Source organism: Hemiscyllium ocellatum, chromosome 32, assembly GCF_020745735.1.
Source record: "Hemiscyllium ocellatum isolate sHemOce1 chromosome 32, sHemOce1.pat.X.cur, whole genome shotgun sequence".
NCBI lineage: Eukaryota > Metazoa > Chordata > Chondrichthyes > Orectolobiformes > Hemiscylliidae > Hemiscyllium > Hemiscyllium ocellatum.
The window spans coordinates 33061074-33078816 of record NC_083432.1 but is presented as its reverse complement, the minus strand read 5'-3'; positions in this window follow the sequence as shown (position 1 = coordinate 33078816).

The following is a 17743-nucleotide window of genomic DNA, read 5'->3' as shown; positions in this document are numbered from 1 at the left end:
ATTTGCACCTCAAATTAATAGAACAAACACTTATTATTCTTATAATATAAGAATATAACACTATTTATATTATATCCTTCCTTCCATGTGATCATATTTGGCATACTTCAGTGAGTTACATATAAAAGAATAAGTTTTTTTAAAAAATGCTTCAATTTCCTTAAAATTCAATGTCGACCATAATCTCTTGAAGGTGTCAGCAGATGTAAGGGAGGTGGGTTTTCTCATATCATGTTGTTCTTTTTAGTGTAGAGTCTGAACATTCCCAGACAAGAATGGACTTTGCCAAGTCACAATAATTATTGCTAAACAAGTAGGATATTATTTAGAGCTTGCCATTAGCGAAATAGAGAGTGCAATCAACCAAATCATGCAGCCACTTGAACTCAATCAATTTGCTGGAAGAACTGAATTTATTCAGTGTTCTGATTTTTCAGTAACAAAAGTGAAAATTGGTTGAAATGAGTTGCATTTTTGTAAAATAAGGTCCTTAAGCAAAGGATGACTGGTGGAGGTCAATTTTACAAAGTCTTATCAAAGGGAGAAGGAATGATTCACATTTCAAAGTATGCATTTCATGACCTTGGGATGTCCCAAAGTGCTTTGCAGTCGGTGAAGTTTGATTTTGATATGTGGTCACCACAGCAATATAGGAAGCAGACAAAAGGAGCTTACTTTATCCAACTAGTGATATTTCAAAATTGACTATTTTCCCATTGTTCAGTCACTATACGTAAATCATTTTGCCCTCTGGCATATAAACAGGAGTCACTTATTGAAACCTCTCCCTCAATTAGAGTAGGACTAGACTGGAACTCAACATCTCCCTGCCTTCATTCCATGGACCTTAACAATCACTTTCTCAAACGGAAGATTTACATGGAGCCATAACTTTTTTGGAAGCATATTCCTGATAAACTCCATCCTGTGTGTGAAAATCTATTTCTTCATTTCACTACAAAATTATCTGGTCCTAATTTCAATATCATGCTTTTTGTTCTTCATTCCCCCCACCAGAGGAAATAATTGATTTGTCTCCCCCTTTAAATGTAATTTCCCTTTTAAATATCTGGATCAGATGGTGCATCAACTTTCTAAACCCCTACTTGCTTTTTTAAGCCATGCAAAAGGTTAGATATGAAGAAATGATGTACTAGATAGACATATAACAAAGATTTAGATTAACAGAAAGTTGGAGCGTTTTTTCTGGATTTAGATTTCAAGCAGTTCACGTTTTACCCAATTTGAAACATGCAATAGGATATTGCAGAAGTGAGATGGAAGAGATCCCACTAAGCCTGAAAACAGAGGAGTTTATTTAGGTTGTCAATGGGACTGAGAGCTGAATCTTGCCATTAGTCAGTTGTTCCTATTATGAATGCCCATCCATCTCCCAAGGGCTGCATGTCAATCAGAGGACCAGAAACACTACAGCCTCAACAGCGCCACTAGAAGTGGTGGTCCCTGTTGTGGATGCATCTGGAGAATGAGGACATAGTGATGGCTGTACTATCCTCACAGCCAAGCCAGTGAATTGACACAAGGGCCAGTCAGACAACCAGCAGCCAGAGGTTTTGGTGAGGGTAGATGACATTTTCCCCAACAGGATGGCCATTGCCACTGGGTCTGGCCCAAAAAGGGAGGCCCCAAAACTAAGCCCACTGGGAGCTTACTAGGGTTCAAAAAAATGCCAGCAGAACTGAGAAGAGAATCTTCAACTGGTGCTTAATTAGGTCTTGGGTAGGCAGACTGCTTCCTGTTACTGAGAAGTTACCTACCATCTTTCCATGTTATCATGGCAACCATCTCATCTCTGAACCCACTCCAATGAGCTGATAAAATATAGATTAGATTACTTACAGTATGGAAACAAGCCCTTCGGCCCAACAAGTCCACACCATAACAGCAACCCACCCAGACCCATTCCCCTACATTTACCACTTCATCTAACACTACGGGCAATTTAGCATGGCCAATTCACCTAATCTGCATATTTTTGGACTGTGGGTGGAAACCAGAGCACCTGGAAACCAGAGCAAACTCCACACAGAAAGTTGCCTGAGGTGGGAATTGAACCCAAGTCTCTGGCACTGTAAGGCCGCAGTGCTAACCACTGTGCCACCGTGCTGCCGTGTTTATATGCCAGTGCAGAAAATAGAGGGCAAAATGGTTTACGTATAGTTTTTTTTAAAGATTAGATTACTTACAATGTGGAAACAGGCCCTTCAGCCCAACAAGTCCACACCACCCCCCAAAGAGCAACCCACCCAGACCCATTCCCCTATATTTACCCCTTCACCTAACACTACAGGCAATTTAGCATGGCCAATTCACCTAGCCTGCACATTGTTGAATTGTGGGAGGAAACCCACGCAGACACGGGGAGAATGTGCCTGAGGCGGGAATTGAACCCAGCTCTCTAGCACTGTGAGGCAACAGTGCTAGCCATTGTGCCACCGTGCCACCCACAACCCACGCAGACACGGGGAGAATGTGCCTGAGGTGGGAATTGAACCCAGCTCTCTAGCACTGTGAGGCAACAGTGCTAGCCATTGTGCCACCGTGCCACCCACAACCCACGCAGACACGGGGAGAATGTGCCTGAGGCGGGAATTGAACCCAGCTCTCTAGCACTGTGAGGCAACAGTGCTAGCCATTGTGCCACCATGCCACCCACTGCCACTGTGCTGCCCACTTATAGCTTATGATACTAAAATCTGGTAGTCACATTTCAATTTTCTACCTGCTGCTCAATGAACCAAATCATCTCTACATTTGGGCACTTCTATAAATTGGTATAAAGCATAAAACCATCAGCCTTTATGTTCTCACTCACAGACCTAAATATAACAATGTGCTCCAACAGGATAAAGTAAAATCAAAATAAAAGTGTCTGGTAGATTTTCCATATCACAACAGTTCTGGTCCCCATACAGTAGGGATTTTTTTTTAGTGAGGTAATGTTGTTTATATCACCAGGGAGGACGTATTCTGGAACCTTCTGATTCTGTTTCACAGTATCTTTTCTATCTTGCTTTAAGGACCCATGTAATAAATCACTTTTAAGATCACTATTTTTATCTCAATGTGAAAGTTAAGGTTGAACTTAAGGTTTTCAATGATGTAGTTTCAGATTGTTATTTAGTGAAAATTAGACAAGTGGTATTTAGAAATTCCCAAGGCTTGTAATAAGACTGCTAACAGCATAATATTCATCATACAATTGTAGATAATTGAAATGCGATTGCCATCTTTTGGAGATATTAGGATTCAAGCAAGAGGAAATGGTCCAATGCTGGACACAAATTGCTGGGGGTTATGTGAATTAGGAAAATAATTTAAAATCTAGTGATGGATGGATAAGTGAAGTACGATGCAGGACAAAATGTCAGCAAGAGAATTTTGGACAATGTGAGGTTTACAAACAATTGTCAGGAAGAGACCTGAAAGGAGGAGACGGTGGAGAGGTGACGACCGAGTGGCATTATCACTGGACAGTTAATCCAGAGACCCAGATAACGAATCATGCCATGGTAGATGGTAGAATTTGAATTCAATTTCAAATATCTAGAATTAGAGTTTTAATTATGGCCATGAACTCATTGTCAATTGTCAGAAAAAAAACAGCTAAAATAATTTTGGGGAGGAACCTGCTGTCTTGACCTGGTCTGATCTACATGTGACTCCAGACCCAACAGCAATCTGGTTAACTTTTAACTGTCCTATGGACATGGACATAGATTTGCTCGCTGAGCTGGAAGGTTCGTTTTCAGACGTTTCATCACCATAGATGGTAACATCATCTGTGAGCCTCATCCGGAGGCTCACTGAAGATGTTACCTACAATGGTGATAAAACATCTGAAAACAAACCTTCCAGCTTAGCAAGCAAACCTACAATCAGAACCTCAACCTGAGCCACAAATCTTCTCAAAACTCGCTGTCCTCTGGATAATTAGGAATGGTAATAAAGGTTGGCCTAGCCAGTGATACCCATATCCCATGACTGAATTTAAAAAGAGAGATATATCCTGCATGATTGATTTCAGTCAATCATTATCACAGCAGATAGCTTATCATTCATGTTTGAAACCTCGAAGTGCCATTGAAACTGGGCTATGATTACAAAAAATGATTTTCTTTAGTTCAGGATTAAGTATCAGAAGAAAGTGATTGGGTTTTTATCCAATGAGAGATTTCTTTGAATATTGACTTCAGGAATGGACATTAAAAAATGTATCTAGCTTCATATCTGCATGATCCTAAAGTCTGCCTATGGTAGATACTAGATAAGTTGGCATGGACGGTTTAAGGACTAATGGTTATGTGGAGAGTAGATTGGCGTAGAGCATATGAGGAGCCATCTGGTGGTGGGAGACATGAGGTGATGTAGATAATATGGGGGTTTAAGGGTGTGTGAGCAATGAGGACTGGAGGTGTTTTGTTTAAAATAAACCTGCACCACTGAGGCTGGTTTACCCCACAGCATGCCTCAGTACCTGGCATTCCGTGTGTTTGGTTCCAAGCTCTTTCCAGGGCAAGTATCTGATTCATGCAAGCACTTGGCCACCATCCACAAATTCACCCCAAAGCCCAACACAAAGACGAAACCAATATCTGGAGCATTTTCTCCCCTGTCAAGGTCGTGGAGTTGGGAATTTTCCCAACTCTGTGGTAAGACTCAGAAGCAAAGATCCAGGCCTTAATGTCACCAAATGTCCATTTTTATAGAGTGTACAACTGAAATTTCAAAACATTCACACTTCTATCTGATACAGCTTGCGATAATGCTAGAAGAATGGAATTTGATATGACACGCTAATTTTTTTGCAAGAGTTTGGAGGTTTGGTGTATATAGTTTCAATTCTCTTGAGGGCCAAATTAACTTTGGTTTCCTGTAAATTGTTATTTGAAGCTTATGATAGATCTAAATATGATTGGTTAAGCCATACCTACAGCTGTTATATATTGCTACATATAAATGTAATTATAGCTATCTCAAAAATGTTCCTGCTTTCTAACATTAGTACTGCAAACAGGTTTCTTTGTAAAAACAGCCAAAACACTGGATCTGATGAAAACCACAGCACTTAGTCAGATCTTTGGCTCCCTGTTGGTCATCATTTTTGTGCGCTTGCATCTGCTTTTAAGTTTGATGAGACTGTGCAAGTTCAGGTTGAAATGATGCGGAAATCCAAAAGAGTCCTTTGCTCATTCACGTGAAGGATCAGATTATCTGACCTTAGTTTCTGGATGGATTTATGTGGCCAAGACGACGAAGTAAATTGAGGAAACAATTTATTTAAGAAAAATTGTATCGTCAATATTCCTAGTTCCTGACTCGGCATTTGTGCATATTCTTTTGTAATTGTACAATCTTCAGTTCTGTTAATAATACTCCTCTAAGTTACCACATATAATAAAATGTAGGAGCAGAAGAAGCCATTTCACTAATTGAGTCTGCTTCACTTACTGATTAAAACTCTATCGCAGCCTGTACTTAATGACCCAGTCTCAACAGCCCTTTGTGGCAGAGTTCCACAGATTCATTACCCTGTGAGAAATAAAATTCCTTCTCATCTTCATCTTGAATGGGCAACTCCTTACTCTGAGATTGCACCTTCTGAACCTAGATTCTCCCTCAAAGGGAAACAGCATCTCTCCAATTATCCTTTGAAATTCCTTAAGAACCCTATATATTTCATTAGGATCTCCATTCATCCTTCTAAATTCGAAGAAGCACAGCCCAAAAATATCAATCTCTCCTCATAAGAAAATCCCTCTGTACCTGAAATCAGCTTGGAGAACCATTCCTGAACAGCCTTCAATGCCAATATATCTTTCCTTGCATCAAATCATTCACAGTATTCCAGCTATGATCTGGCAATTGCCTTGTTTGGTTTTAATAATACTTTCCTCTTCTTATATTCCATTCCCTTTGAAATAAGGGCCAAAATTCTATTTGCCTTCTGTATGATTAACTGAAGTTAATGGCTTGCGTTTTATAGCATATGAAGACCCCCATGTCCCTCTGTGCTGCAGATTTCTGTAAGGTTTCTCCAGTTGAATAACATTCAGCCATCCTATTCTTCTGGCCAAAAAACATAACCTCACACTTTCTCACATTATATTCCATTTGCCATTCAGTTGCTTAACCTGTCTTTACCCCTCTGCAGACTCTTTGTCTCATTCTTACCAATTGACTTCCCACTTAATTTTGTGTCTTCCACAAACTTGACCAAAGTGCATTCACTTACCTCATCAAAGTTATTAATATAAAGTAAATAATTAGACCCCAGCCCTGACCATTTTTTTCCATCTACTACTAATAAAGCTACTCCACTGCTTTTCCCTTCCTGGTTCTCCTATTGAAAAGTTACATCCCTTGAATATTTAATTCCCAACTTTGATCTCCTGTTAGCCATGTTTCTATAATGGCTATAGATCATACCAATTGACCTCTATTCTATTGATTTATTTATGTGTCATTAATTTATTTATCATATTTTGACTACTATGTGCATTTAAGTAAAGAACCATCTATGTTTCCTTTTTAATATTTTTATACCTTTTGTCCACAATTCTCGTTCTTCTATGTGTATACTCTCTCCTTTTCTGTCCAACGTTATCAAAATAGTTGTCCTGCAATGCTGCCATATCCTTTTGCTTCATAAGCCCTACTTATCTTTATCCCAAATCCTCTCCTCCCAATCAGGGAATATGTTATATGCAAAGAAAGAAAGTAAACAATTTTAAAATATTTTAAAATGCTCAATTGTGCTAGTTAATTGCCAATTTTATTTTGGCAACAGTCTGAGCACAAACATGAACCGTAACTTCACTTCTGAAAATCAGCAACATTACGAGCACCATTTTTGCCATAATTGCTGGCTGCCTTCTTTTACTATGACTCTGGTGCATTTCTTTGTAAATTTAATTGGCTGTGCTATTGCTATATGCTGCTTTCTTTGAGATTCAAATTGTGAGAATGCATGATATTAGTTGAAAAAATATATAACTCACTTAGGAGAAATGAAAAGAAAGAACAAGTGAAAGGGAAAGACAGACATCACATAATTAAAAGAAATAACAAACGACTGTGTGTGTCTGTGTGCATCAGCAAAAGTATTTAGAAAGAGCATGAGAGAGGGAGAGAAATTAGAATAGATAGAACAGTGCATACAGGAGATTGAAGAAGCACATTTGTAAGCTAAAGGAGCTTGGTTATGGAGTCATAACAATGCTATATATGATTTTGCAACATTCTACAGACAGTCAAATGTTGGACTCTGAGAAGAGAGAAGTAGTAATTTATACAAGAGGGAAATGTACCATCTCATATTAGAACATGTTAAATAATGTAAATAAAAGGAATATTGCAGACAATTATCAACTTGACAAAAACAGACCAGAGTAACTCTCACGTAGACCAAACCTTTTTGCTATTTACCAGACCTGACACATCCAAAGAAGATCAAAATATAGAACCTAATAAAAAAAATGGTAGCAGTGGTAGTGACACCCCTTTACCAGAAAATTGGTGTCTTCAACAGAATCTTTGGGGTACAGTAAAAGAGGTCTTCTTCGAAAAACAAACATCAAAAAGCTTGTTTTGTTGAGAGGCATGCTGACTGTCACTTGCACCAACCAAATAATCATTGTCCCTACTTCAGCCATTTGAGAACATCAACTGTCCACTGAAAGGCCAGTCTTGGAGATTGTACAAAAGATAATGTCACTGATATCAAATAGCTTCAGGTTTGCATTATATAAAGCAGAAACAGATTAGTATGTCTCACTGTGCAATGGGGTCCATTGCAGAAGGCATCCTTGTGAGGCAGGGAGGACAAACCTCTGCAGATTTTGAAGTCATCCTTAAAGCATTCAGAGCATTCTTCAGTGCTAGATAGAGCCATGTAAATAAGCAAGATTAAGTAACAGATCAGATCATTCTAACACTCAACCAAGAGACCAGCCAGACTCTGTATACATTTTGCACAAGCAAAAAACATCTTTCCTGAACAGAAATACATGTATACAGTGGATACTTCTGGAAGTAGCAGTTGAAGATAGCAGGAACTGTCCTGGTTTCCCATAACTCATGCCAACTCAGATTGCAACAAACACATTATCTAGAACTAATTTTGATCAAACAGATGCCACAGAATTTTCCCCAGTTTCAGAAATAGAAATATTTTCATGGCTCATAGCAGTCATAGAGTCATACAGTGTGGAAATGCACCCTCCGGTCCAAGTAGTCCATACCAAATATGTTCCCAAACTAAACTAGCCTTCTGGATGTAGGTTTGCTCGCTGAGCTGGAAGGTTCATTTTCAGATGTTTTGTCACCACTCTAGGTAACATCTTCAGTGAGCCTCCAGACAAAGCACTGCTGGTGTTTCCTGCTTTCTATTTATATGTTTAGGTTTCCATGGCATGGTGATGTCATTTCCTGTGGTGGTCATTTCTTATGGTGATGTCATTTCCTGTTCTTTTTCTCAGGGGGTGGTAGATGGGATCCCAGTCAATGTGTTTGTTGATAGAGTTCCAGTTGGAATGCTATGCTACAGAAGCAATCATCCCAACATTCACAAATGAAGTTACATCAAAACATTATCCCAATGAGCCACCACACACTGTAGTACAGAGGAACTATGCAGAGCAATGGAAAATCAGCTATACAGTGTATTCAAAATGAATGGGTACCCAATGAATACGGTCCACCGATTTCTCAGCAACAAACCCAAACAAGCAGACAAATCGTGTCCAAAAACCATAGCCACTCTCCCCTATATCAAAGACATTTTGAAAATGACTGCCAGACTACTCAGACCCCTTGGTATCATGGTAATTCATAAACTCACCAACACATTAAAACAGCAGCTAATGCACTTGAAAGACATAATACAGACAACAAGCAAAACTAATGTCATTTACAAAATACCTTGCAAGAACTGTAACAAACACTACATTGGTCAAATAGGCAGAAAACTAGCCACTAGGACACATGAACATCAACTAGCGGCAAAAATAATGATACACTCTCACTAATATCCCTACGTACAGATGAAGAAGGACACCACTTCAACTGGGACAACACATCCATCCTAGGACAAGCCAAACAGAGGCATGCACGACAATCTCTAGAAGCATGGCATTTCAACCAGAATTCTATCAACAAACACATTGACTTGGATCCCATCTACCACCCCCTGAGAAAAAGAACAGGAAATGACATCACCAACCCAAACATATAAATAGAAAGCAGGAAACACCAACAGCGCTTCGTCCGGAGGCTTACTGAAGATGTTACCTAGTATGGTGACACAACATCTGAAAATGAATCTTACAGCTCAGCGAGCAAACCTACATCCAGAATCTCAACCTGAACTACAAATCTTTTTAAAAACTTGCTAAACTAGTCCTACCTTCCTGCATTTGGTCCATATCCCTCCAAACCTTTCCTATTTATGAACCTATCCAAATGTATTTTAAACTTTATACCTGTGTCTGCATCCTCACTTTTTTAGGCAGTTCATTCCATATACGAACAACTCTCTGTATTGAAAAGTTGTCCCTCATGTCTTTAAAAATTTGTCCCCTAGTTTGGAACCCCCCACCCTAGGGAAAAGACCCTTGTCATTCATCTTATCTATTCCCCTCATGATCTTCTAAACCTCAATAAGGTCATCCCTCAACCTCCTACACTCCAGTGAAAAATGTCCCAGTCTTTCCAGAAAAAGCTACAAGAAATCAGGGAAGTACAAAGAGGAGGTATGGAATGTCCCCAGATTGGGAACTTTTGCCAAGAAAATAGGTCAAAATATCATCTAAACAGTCCATTTTTGAGGTTATAGCACAAATATTAGGGATACCTAATGATAATGAATGGTTTTCTTGTCTTCAACCAGAGATTGGTCATAACCAGGATATTGATGGGAATGGGCTTTATCATAGAATCCATGGTGAACGTTGAGGAATATTTAAATGTAGAGTTTGTGGAAAGAAAATCTGTGTTATGGCCAAGAACTTCCAAGGCAATTGCAGATTTCATATTGTCCTGTCATATATGTGCAGCATATGACAAAATACCTACAGAACTTCTAATATTGCCTATTTTACCAGAGACCTTGGTAAAACCTGGGACTAGTTTATTCAAATTCAGAGGAACGGCATGCTTCATTACTATTCCAGGTGGTTAGAAGCTACTACACTGCGTAAATCCAAAGACAAAACAGCAATAAAACTGTGAAAATTATCTTCCCACCCATGGTCTTCCAGATGAAGTTGATTCAGACAAAGGTTGACAATTCATGAAATCAATGCTTTAAGAAATTTGCAGGATTGGAGAATTTGAGCTATCGGGAGAGCCTGAATAGGCTGGGGGGTGTTTTCCCTGTAGGGTTGGGGGCTGAGGGGTGACCTTACAGAGGTTTATAAAATCATGAGAGGCATGGATAGGATAAATAGACAAGGTCTTTTCCCTGGGGCAGGAGAGTCCAGAGGGCATAGGTTTATGGTGAGAGGGGAAAGAATTTTAAAAGGGACCTAAGGGTCAACTGTTTTGTGCAGAGGGTGGTGTGTGTATGCAATGAGCTGCCAGAGGAAGTGGTGAAGGCTGATACAATTGCAACATTTAGAAGGTACCTGAATGGGTACATGAATAGGAAGGATTTACAGGGATAAGGGCCAAGTGCTGGCAAATGGGACTAGGTTAATTTGGGATACCTGGTCGGCATGGATGAGTCAGATTGAAGGATCTGTTTCTGTGCTGTAATCTCTGTGACTCAATCACATTATTTGTATTGTCTTCACCCAAAAGGCTGGAAGAGCAATAAAAGCCAGCAAAATAGTAATGTCTATAGACTGGGATTCAGCATTACTAAATTATTGAGCATTGTCCCAGAACAGAGGTTGCTTATGGCTGAAGAATAAAACACAAATGTAATTTTGAAGCAGGATATAAGACTGAATATTACATCAGATGACCATGAGCAAGAAAGAAACATGAAAAAGAATTTAGAAGAAAAACAGAAAAACTGGTGTAAATTCAGGAATAGAATACAACCACTGTCCACATTAGTACCAGATCAAACAGCATGGATCCAAAATTGAAAATCTGTAGGCACAAATGTTGCATTAATTGTAATCCTACCTGGAATGGTCAGGAGAAACAGAAAAGCTCAAATATTATTACAGGCTGAAAAATATTTTGACTTCTACAAGCTTTAGGATGATAAAGGAAGACCACGTCAATTGCCTCAAAGAATCGTGATTCAGTCAGTGAATAGCTTAAAGACCATCACCCTTGATCAAAGGTGACAAGAACTGGAACACAGTGAGCTGTAAAACCAACCCAAAAGCTCGGTCCATGAGTTTGGACCTTGTGGGGAGATAGTAGGAATGTAAAATAATTTCAAGGTAATAGTTTAATAAAGTTGTTTCAGCAAGTTATTATAAAATTGATATTAGGAGAAAGTGAAGACTGCAGATACTGGAGATCAGAGTCAAAGAATGTGATGCTGGAAAAGCAAAGCCAGTCAGGCAGCATCCAAGGATCAGGAGAATCGACATTTCGGGCATTAGCCCTTCAGCAGGAATGGCCTGGTTGGGAATGCTGCCTGAGAGGCTGTGCTTTTCCAGCATCACACTCTTCAACTAAAATTGAAATTATACTTTAATCACATAGTCTGCTATTATACACAACCCATTGTTAGCCACTGACAGGCATCATTAATTACTAGTCATCCTCCTAGCTGGATTGTTATCCATGCCTTTGTCTGTCCAACTGTTAGAACATAGAACATAGAACATAGAAGGATACAGTGCAGTACAGGCCCTTCGGCCCTCGATGTTGCGCCGACCGAGTCCTACCTAACCTATACTAGCCCAATAACTTCCAAATGCCTATCCAATGCCCGCTTAAATGAACATAAAGAAGGAGAGTTCACCACTGATACGGGCAGGGCATTCCATGAACTCACAACCCGCTGTGTGAAGAATCTACCCCTAACATCTGTCCTATACCTACCACCCCTTAATTTAAAGCTATGTCCCCTAGTAACACCTGACTCCATTAGCGGTAAAAGGTTCTTAGTATCTACCCTATCTAAACCCCTAATCATCTTATACACTTCTATCAGATCTCCCCTAAACCTTCTCTTCTCCAATGAGAACAGCCCCAAGTGCCTCAGCCTTTCCTCATAAGATTTTCCTACCATTCCAGGCAACATCCTGGTAAACCTCCTCTGCACTCGTTCTAAAGCTTCCACATCCTTCCTATAGTATGGCGACCAAAACTGCACACAATACTCCAGATGAGGCCTCACCAGAGTCTTATACAACTGCAACATGACCTCAGGACTCCGGAACTCAATTCCTCTGCCAATAAAGCCCAGTACACCATATGCCTTCCTCACAGCACTATTTACCTGGGTGGCAACTTTCAGAGATCTGTGTACATAGACACCAAGATCCCTCTGCTCATCCACACTACCAAGTAGCCTACCATTAGCCCAGTAATCCATCATCTTGTTATTCCTACCAAAGTGAACGACTTCGCACTTAGCTACATTGAATTCCATTTGCCACATTTCCGCCCAGCTCTGCAACTTATCTATATCCCGCTGTAACCTACCACTTCCTTCCTCACTATCCACAACTCCACCGACTTTCGTGTCATCCGCAAACTTGCTTACCCAGCTTTCAAGTCCTTCCTCTAGATCATTTATAAAGATAACAAAAAGCAATGGTCCCAAAACAGATCCTTGTGGTACACCGCTAGTAACTGCGCTCCAAGATGAACATAATCCATCAACTACCACCCTCTGTCTCCTTCCAGCCAGCCAATTCCTAATCCAAACCTCTAATGTATCCTCAATGCCATACCTCCGAAGTTTTAGCATTAGCCTACCATGGGGAACCTTATCGAACGCCTTACTAAAATCCATATACACAACATCTACTGCTTTACCCTCATCCACTTCCTTAGTCACCTTCTCAAAGAACTCAATAAGGTTTGTGAGGCACGACCTGCCCTTCACAAAACCATGCTGGCTATCCCTGATCACGTTATTCCTACCCAGATGTTCATAAATCTTATCCCTTACCATTCTCTCTAAGACTTTGCCCACCACTGAAGTCAGACTCACTGGCCTATAGTTACTAGGGCTATCCCTACTCCCTTTCTTGAACAATGGGACCACATTCACTATCCTCCAGTCCTCTGGTACTATTCCCGTTGACAATGACGACATAAAAATCCAGGCCAATGGCTCTGCTATCTCCTCCCTAGCTTCCCATAGGATCCTGGGGTAAATGCCATCAGGCCCAGGATACTTATCTATATTCATCCTTTCCAATATTCCCAAAACCTCTTCCCTGCATATTTCCAGGGCATCCATTCTAATTATTTGTGATTCCATATTCACATCAGCAACAGTGTCCTGTTCCTGAGTGAATACTGATGAAAAGTACTGATTTAATGTCTCTCCAATCTCCTCCGCCTCCACACACAACTTCCCACTACTATCCTTGACTGGACCGATACCTACCCTAGTCATCCTTTTATTCTTGACATACCTATAGAAAGCCTTTGGGTTTTCCCTAATCCTACCAGCTAAAGACTTTTCATGTCCCCTTCTCGCTTTTCTTAGCTCCCTCTTTAGCTCCTTCCTGGCTACCTTATAACTCTCAATCGCCCCTACTGAACCTTCACGCCTCATCTTTACATATGCCGCCTTCTTCCCTTTCACAAGGGACTCCAATTCCTTACTAAACCACGGCTGCCTCACAAGGCCCTTTACACCATGCCTGACTGGTACATACCTATCGAGGACACGCAGTAGCTGCTCCTTGAACAATCCCCACATCTCATTAGTGTTCTTCTCTTGAAGCCTGTTTTTCCAATCCACACAACCTAAGTCATGCCTCACTGCATCATAATTTCCCTGCCCCCAGCTATAGCTCTTGTCCTGCGGCGCACGATTATCCCTCTCCATCACTAAAGTAAAAGTCACCGAGTTGTGGTCACTGTCCCCGAAGTGCTCACCTACCTCCAAGTCTAACACCTGGTCTGGTTCATTACCTAGAACCAAATCCAATATAGCCTCCCCTCTTGTTGGCCTGTCGACATATTGTGTCAGGAAACCCTCCTGCACACATTGTACAAACACCGACCCATCTAATGAACTCGAGCTATAGCTCTCCCAGTCAATATCTGGGAAGTTAAAGTCCCCCATAACAACCACCCTGCTACCCTCACTCTTTTCCTGAATCATCCTCGCAATATTATCCTCTACTTCTCTAGGACTATTAGGAGGCCTGTAGAAAACACCTAACAGGGTGACCTCACCTTTCCTATTTCTAACCTCAGCCCAAACTACCTCAGATGGCAAGTCCTCTTCCATCGTCCATTCCACTGCTGTGATACTGTCTTTGACAAGTAATGCCACGCCTCCCCCTTTTTTACCCCCATGTCTGATCCTACTAAAACATTTGAACCCTGGAACGTGCAACAGCCATTCTTGTCCCTGTTCTACCCACGTCTCTGTAATGGCCACAACATCGAAGTCCCAGGTACCAACCCACGCTGCAAGTTCACCTACCTTATTCCTTATACTTCTGGCATTGAAGTATACACACTTCAATCCACCTTTCTGGTTACAGGCACCCTCCTTAGAGATCGCTGCATTATTCCTAACCTCCCTACACTCAAGGTCCTGTACCCTAAAGCTACAGTCCTGGTTCCCATGCCCCCGCGGAGTTAGTTTAAACCCTCCCAAAGAGCACTAGCAAACCTCCCCCCAAGGACACTGGTGCCCCTCAGGTTCAGGTGTAGCCCATCCTTTTTATAGAGGTCCCACCTTCCCCAGAAAGGACCCCAGTTGTCCAGAAACCGGAATCCCTCCCTCCTGCACCATCCCTGTAGCCACGCATTTAACTGCTCTCTCTCCCTATTCCTCAACTCTCTATCACGTGGCACGGGTAACAAACCAGAGACTACAACTCTGTTTGTTCTAACTCTGAGCTTCCAACCTAGCTCCCTGTAAGCCTGTCTGACATCCTCACCCTTCTTCCTACCTATATCGTTGGTGCCAACGTGGACCACGATCTGGGGCTGCTCCCCCTCCCCCTTAAGGACCCGGAAAACACGATCAGCGACATCACGTACCCTTGCACCTGGGAGGCAACATACCAAACGTGAGTCCCTGTCGCCCCCACAAAACCGTCTGTCTGTACCCCTCACTATTGAGTCCCCAAGAACTATTGCTCTACCTTTCTCCACCCTACCCTTCTGAGCAACGGGGCCAGGCTCCGTGCCAGAGGCCTGAACCTCGTTGCTTGCCCCTGGTAAGTCATCCCCCCCACAAGTATCCAAAACGGTATACTTGTTCTTGAGGGGAATGACCGCAGGGGGTCCCTGCACTGGCTTCCTCCTCCCACTCCCCCTCACTGTCACCCATCTATCTTGAACTTTCGGAGTAACTACTTGCCTAAAGCTCCGATCTATGACCTCCTCTGCCTCCCGAATGTTCTTCTCTCCCTTTGGGCTCTATCCCCACCTACTATTTACTCCTTACCATCACCCCCTACCCTGCCTTCTGCATATAAACCAGTATTTTTCCAGCTACCACCAGTTCTGAGGAAGGGTCACTCAACCCAAAATGTTAACTCTGATTTCTCTCCATAGATGATGCCAGACCTGTTGCATTTTTCCAGCAATTTCTATTTTTGTTACACTCGGTTGGTTTGGGGTAGGAAATAGAGCAGGTAATATAGAGTAAGCATAGGATCCCTACAGTGTAGAAGCAGGCCATTCAGCCTATTGATTCCACATGACAGCAGGAGAATTAGCAACAGTGCATTTTAATTTCTTCCAATGGTCTCATCTGCTGGTATTAAGCTTTTAGTGCCCTTAATGGTGAATAGTGAAGAGGGTAGAGAGATATCAGAATGGCATGGTAATGCCCATTTTAAGCAACTTTTTTCTGTTTAATTGTTAAATGTAGAAATCTTCTAGAGTACAATTTAGTGGAAAGGACAAAATATTTAAAGAACTTTTTAAAATGTAATCATTCACAGGATGTGAGTGGATAGTTAAAACTTAACTATATTGCTATGGGTCTGGAGTCACAAATAGGGAGAATGCTAATCTCCTTCCCTGAAGGACATTACTGAACTGAATGGTTTTTTTCTTGGCAATCAACAATGGATTCTTGGTCCAGGTTTTTTTTTCTTACATTGAATTTAAATTTAACCATCTGCTGTGGTGGAAATTAAACCCAGAATATTACTGGATTAACAGTCCAGTGATAACACCTTTAGGTTATAACCATCCTTTATGCAATATTGCAAAAGCTCCAAACTATTGAAGAATGTTTGTGCTATCTGGAGAGATAAATATATTGAAGATGATTTTCCAGGAAACATGCATCATTACAGTGGAGCATTAATGCCATCAGATCACTTGAACAATGCAAAGAACAAGTTGGGGTAGGTGACTATCTCATCATTATGCTGCACAATGTTGTTTTGCAACTTCCTACCATTACACAATATTATCAACACTTGGAAGCTAATTTTCACAGCCCTAGCCCCCGTTATTAACAATGGTGCTCGAAATTAAAAGATGCAGTTGAGTAAAGAGAGTTTAAGAAAATTTTGGAAAATAGAAGTTGACTCGAGTGAATGACCTGTGAACACAATTTAAAGGGTTCAGAGATAAGAACTTTTCATTAGCTTACAAATTATTATTTTTAAAAATGGTTTGTGGTTTAGGTTCTACCTTGATCCTATTTGGATGTTTGTTCAGTTGATCTGTGTCCTGGCGTTTACTAGCGAGATTACCTCCAGCTAAGACTTACTCTTGTCTGATAGATTTCTGCAAAATTCCTGTTATTAACACTGGGTCTGCTGGGAGGTAATACATCTCTTTCTGGTACAAACCATTGCTCCTCTCTTTTCAGAGTACAGCTCATGATATTTAATGTCACTATCACAGCATCATAGATATCACTATCTCATTGCCACCCTCAGGTGACTGTGTGGAGTTTGAACATTCTCCCCATGTCTCTGTGGGTTTCCTCCAGGTGTTTTGGTTTCCTTGCACAGTCCAAAGATGTGCAGGTTAGGTGGATTGGCAATGTTATGTTGTCCATAGTGTCCAGGGAAATGCAGGCTTACAGGGATGTGGTGGAGCTGGGTGAGATGTTCTTCAGGGAAGGAAATTAGCATATTCCCTATTTGTGACTCCAGACCCATAGCAATATGGTTAAGTCTTAACTATCCACCCACATCCTGTGATGAATAAATTTTTACAAGTTTTGAAATATTTTGTCCTTTCCACTAAATTGAATTCTAGAAGATCTCTGCATTTAACAATTAAACAGAAAGAAGTTGCTTAACATGGGCATTACCGGAATACCAGTGTAGGCAGAATATGCATGCATGCCATTCTGATATCTCTCCACCCACTTCACTATTCACCATTAAGGGCACTAAAAGCTTAACATCAGCAGATGAGACCATTGGAAGAAATTAAAATGCTCTGTTGCTAATTCTCCTGCTGTCATGTGTAGTGGTGCTTCACAAGTCTAATTCTCATCAAATGTTTGGTCATCCATTAGATACTGCTCTTGTTGCACATCATGACATGCTTTTTGCCTGAATTAAGCACAGTCCATTTTCATGGATAATTGCAACCATCTTCGGTTCAATTCTGGAAGAATCTCTTTTGTTCAGTA